Source organism: Elephas maximus, chromosome 3 (assembly GCF_024166365.1).
Source record: "Elephas maximus indicus isolate mEleMax1 chromosome 3, mEleMax1 primary haplotype, whole genome shotgun sequence".
NCBI classification, from domain to species: domain Eukaryota; kingdom Metazoa; phylum Chordata; class Mammalia; order Proboscidea; family Elephantidae; genus Elephas; species Elephas maximus.
Genome location: NC_064821.1, coordinates 139,864,229 through 139,869,521, shown reverse-complemented (window position 1 = coordinate 139,869,521; position 5,293 = coordinate 139,864,229). Strand labels below are relative to the sequence as shown.

The 5,293-nt window shown below is 45.1% G+C and overlaps 1 non-coding gene across 1 annotated transcript; it reads right to left on the bottom strand.

Annotated features, from left to right (window-relative positions):
- Window positions 1–296: 296 nt before the first annotated feature.
- LOC126074202 (U1 spliceosomal RNA) lies at window positions 297–457 on the bottom strand. Its single transcript, XR_007517002.1, has one exon. It is a non-coding gene; the product is annotated as a U1 spliceosomal RNA (small nuclear RNA).
- Window positions 458–5,293: the final 4,836 nt, after the last annotated feature.

Here is a 5,293-nt window from a genome sequence, read left to right as displayed (position 1 = left end):
GCCTATGTCAGAGAGTGGAAGTGAAGGGTCCCCAAGGCAGGAGTGGAAGGTGCTGCAGTTAAGAGCCAAAGAGATATATGGAAGGAGAGAGGAAGGGGAAAAGGAAAGAGAGAGAAGAGAAACAGACTGAAATACAATGTCCGTGGTTCCAGTCTGGCAACTGTAAAACTTTGCAGTTCATGCAGATATCCAGCAGGAAGATGGACGGGCTTAAAGAAAAACAGGTAGAGAAGGAACTTAGAAAAGACCTACAAGAGTAGCAATCCCAACATTGCTCTGTGGTGAAACGCAGAATGTCAGGGAAAGCGAGAACACAGTACCCACTACCACAAATTATACAGTCAAGTTTCCCACAAGTGGGGAAATCCAAGGGTCAGCACGTCCTGAGTGCAATGGATGAGCACCGCCTGGGAAAACTTCCTTCGTGATCATGGCGTCTCCTCTGACAAGTACGCATGGCTGGAGCTCCTGCCAGAACGATGCACCCTCCTATCTCTTCACTGCACACTCATGGTCGCCATTCTCCCCGGTCCGCCGGCAGCCACTCTTGCAATCCACTCCTGGAAAAACCATTCAAGCCACAGACCCCAACAGGAACCCAAAGCATAGCCAACCACACGGCCTTGAAGCAAAGAATCCCGACCAGCCACCACTGCGCCATCTCTTCTCCATACTTCTCACGCTGCCTCTGCAGGCTCAGGCCGCTCAGCCTCCCTGGCTCGCTCTCCTCCTGGGTTACAACGGACACAAGACAGATATGAACCCATCTTGGGAGTGCTGAATGCAAAAGAGAAAATGCATGCAGTGCCTGGAAGAGGCTACGGGGGTTAATGATCACAGCAGTGGTAGAGTTGTGAGGCCTTGCTCTGATACCATGGTTTTGATACTCCCTTTTACATATAATTTCTGCTTCCGGCACTGGTAATAGTTTTCTGTTCACACATACTTCACATGCTGCCTTTCTTGGGTTACTGAATATCACCTTCCATGAACGACCTCATCTAAATACAGGACAGGTCTCTATGACCTCACCTCCCTCCCATCATAGCATTTATCACATCCAGTCACCTCTTCCAAAAGCCTAGCCATCAATTTACCTGCAAACATAGTCCAGAATGCTAAGCTGACCCACGTACCTGGAGAGTACATACAAACTCCATGACTTGGCTTGTCCTCTCACTCAGCTATTCAGAGCTCAGCAGTATGTGAGCCCCTGGAGCAGCAGCAGCAACTTGGGTGTAGTCCAACAGTGATTTGAATCTCTGCAAGGCTGTGTAAACCTTGGTAAGAGGCTTAGTGGGTGTCTAAAGCCACTTCTACCCATGTCAATATGAACATGAAGCAAGACCAGTGTGACCGGAGAAGAGCCTCACCATTACTCTTGACCAACTTCTCCCCAACCCTCACCCCACTGACAGGGAGCATTTGGACTTGGTGTAGAGGCTCTTCTACTTCTGGTCCTTGGAGCATCCAGACCTCCTGGGATAAATAAGACTTGCTTCGTGTGGAAATGGAAGAAGGATTCTGACCCTGAACTGACCCAGGGTCATTCACCTCAGTATCCTAGCCACTAGATCACCAGGGAACTACTGTATCTCCTTGTCCATAACTCAAGAAATGAGTTGTCTCATTCTAGGCACACCTCACAACTGACCTAGAGACAGCTTTGCACAGAAGAAGCTTGTGGAGAGATGTTTGAGGGAGCCAGGGCAGTGGATGAGCTTGCCAGCAGGCGGCAAAATAGATGGTCCCCAGGATAAGAGGAGGCTGAGAACCAAGACCCAGGTATCTCCAACCTAATAAAAGGACTCATACAGATGCAGGAATGAAGATGACCTGGATAGAAAACACTTTTGAACAAGGCCCCGGGTTCTGGGATAGATGTTCCCGCTAAAACCTACAGCACCTGCAGTACTCCCATCTTAGTCAGTGGCAACTCCATCCTTTTATATACTGAGGCAAGAAACTTAAGAGTTCTCTTTGACTCCAGAGTTTTCCTTCAACCCCAAATCCAATTAGTCAGGAATTCATGTTTTCTAGTAACTCAGGCCTGAGCATTGAGTTTCTCAAACTCAGCACTACTGATATTTTGCATTTGATAATTCCTTCTTGTCGGGGGAGGGGGTTCTCCTGTGTACTGCAGGATGTTTAGCAACATCCTTGGCCACTGATGACTAAATGACAGTAGAAACCCCCACCACCTACCCCAGTCGTGAAGATCAAAATTCTCCCACATCAGAAAGTATTAACTGCCCTGAAACCACCAACATGGTAGCTGTGATATAATATCTGGGAAATACACAAGCTCTGCTGAAGAAGAGAGTAGATGAAAATGGTATGCGCAAACCACATGCCCACAGGCATTCCTTTTCCAGATTCTCCTCTTCCAAACCTCCAGAGCTAAGGGTTGCTATGGACTGTTCCCACTGCTATTTAACCACAAGCATCAAAAATGATTCCCTGACCTGAAGATTTGCCTGGTGGAATGTGCAAAAAACAGGAGTGAGAAAACTGATTTTCTTGTACATGGTGCTCTCTGTTTATGACTCAACCTGTGTCCTTAATCCTACCAAGACCAGCAGGGCATAGGGCCCACCACCACAGGAAGTCTGTAGCCCCTCTGCACAACTTCCCTCCTCCAGAAATCATTCCCTCTTCTCTGGGCTCCAAAGGCCTCGCCCACCAAATGGGCAGGCAATACAGGATGCTAGATGGAAGAAACAAATATTCCATGCAGTCTTCCCAGTCTCAGGTTCACGAAACCAGGGGAGAATGGATACTTAGAAAGTGAGGAGGTGTGTCAGGGAATCAGTTTCTGTTTTTTCTGTCCGTGCCTCTCCTTGAAACCTCAGATACTATGTCACTAAACCCCATTGCACAGGAATGCTGTGGATCACCACAGACAACCACAGATCCATGATCTTGATTTTACTACGTCCTGTCAGAAAATACAAACACAGGAAAACCACAGGTCAGTGACTTTGGTTAACCCAAACAGATCTCCTAATCAGTGTCCCACAGAAACTACTCCTGAACATAAAAAATAGCATCAGTTTACAAGCCATCCCAAAATAGATGCCCACTACATGTATTCAGGAAGATGTATGTAAACCTTAGGGGTCCAAGGAATCATGAGCCTAGTGGGAGGTAATCAACTAGCATGAGATATTTCAATGACTTTGACAAGTAGGAAAAAAACCCTGTGGAGCTAGAATGGAATTCTTAAGTGAAAAGTACAAAACGTGTATATGGAGATTAAAAAACAAAATAACTCACACACTAGAGGAGGGCGGGATTAGGACATAGGGATGTGAAACTTCACTCTAAGTTTAATGAAAACCCAGCATGCTTCCCTGCTGAGGGAAAAGAAGCCAATGTAACATTAGGATGCAGCAAGAAAAATATTAGTCAAGGCAAAACTCTTATAATGTATTCACAAACTGCGTAGAGTATTACACTCAGGATTTTGTTCTTATAATATTAAAATGGTTGGGGGATGGGTGGACTGGAGAAGAACCAAACAAGAACACCAAGATAGTCTTTAAGTTTTAAGTTTTCCATTAAGCTTTTCATGAAACAGAAAAAGTGACTCCATGACATTCTTTAAGAAAATGAAAGAATTTGGAGGAGATATGGACTCCTTGATGTTTTCTATGCATTTGCAAAAATAAACAATGAAAAACGTGCTTAAATTTTAGAAGGAGACAGGTCTTTTGTATCAGCAATAGGGTACACATATACCGAGACTGGTGCTGAGGGTGGTCCCCTCCTTCAGATGAGACCAGGCAGCCTTGTGTATCAGCATGACCCAGGCAACTGGAAGGCAGGGGCACCTAAGATTCCATGACACCCCCCGCCTTCCAATTCTGTTATTGCAACTCCAAACAGTTACCGGGTGCTCTGGGTCCTCCTTCTGGCACTCCACTCGGAGCCTGACCTAGAGGCAGTGACTTGGGCTCTGAGCTCTGGACCTTGCTCCTTGTTTTGGTGATTCAAGACTGTCAAGTGTTATGAGATGCTGACAACGTTTATCCCAAAAGTTATAAATCACATCTACATCCTTTAATATAAAAAAAATTAGACTGGTTTAAATCACTTTTTTCACTTAAAAAAAAAACTTTCTTGGGATATAATTTTATACTGCAAAATTTACCCATTTTAGCTGTACAATTCAATGATTTTTAGTAAATTCATCAAGATATGCACCCATTAGTATAATCCATTAACTTGTCATTATTATCTGTCTGGTTTTCTTCTCCCCAGCTCTGGCTCCACTCTTTCCACCATAAGCTTCAGCATGGAATTAGCTCCCACCACTTGCTCTAGGCAAAGGACAGACAGGAATATCCTGGAAATCAACCAGGAGTTGCTCTCCCAGCTAGCACAAAGTCAGAGACCTCAAAGAGAAATTCCTTATATCTGAAGCTACTGCCTACACCCTGGCCAACCAACTGCAGAAATACAGTAAGTCCTACATGGTCAAGGCCTCCAAAATGATGAATGATTGCCTGTCTGCCCTCTGAGAAACTGAACACTCTCCAAAAACTAAGCATTCTCTCTCCTTCATCAAAATAAATTTTATCTTGACCAGACTCCTAGAGAGGTAGAAGTGGATAGTTTATCCTTAATTTGCAAAGGATGAAAAAACAGAGGCATAAAGGGGTAAAGCAACTTTCCCAAGTTTGCAGTGAGAGTGTAGGGAGGAACAGAGGCTAAAATCCTAGTTCAGCCAGAAAACTGCCTTTTCTTGCTCAGGAACCCGTTTCAGAGTGTACAAACATGTAACGTCACTGTTGACCTAAATATTTCAGGATTCAATTCAAACTTTTACTGAAAAAGCATTTTGTCAGCTGCACTGGGGAGAAAGAGATACTAGTACACCATACCTGCCTCAAAGGAGCTTAACTCTGTGTCTTCCCAAGCTAGCCTCGGGAAGCTAGAGATGGGAACATCAACAGGAAACAGAGGGAAGTCCAAGCTAGCCTCAGGAAGCTAGAGATGGGAACATCAACAGGAAACAGAGGGAAGTCCAGATGTTTGCAGCAAGATTCTTTTCCCCTATAAGTTCAAGGAAGTCAGTCCTCATACTCTGGTGACAGTATCTCCATGAAACTCAGAGAATCTATGACACTCTTTCTCTCTCTGAATATGAACCTTGCAGACTGCAAGCAAGTCCAGGTGGACCTCCAGCATCTGGGCTATGAGACACATGGTCAAAATGAGAACAAGTCCAAGTGGAGGAAACCACCAGTCCCAGCAGGCTGGTGTAGAGACTGGCCCCTCCCTCCCCACA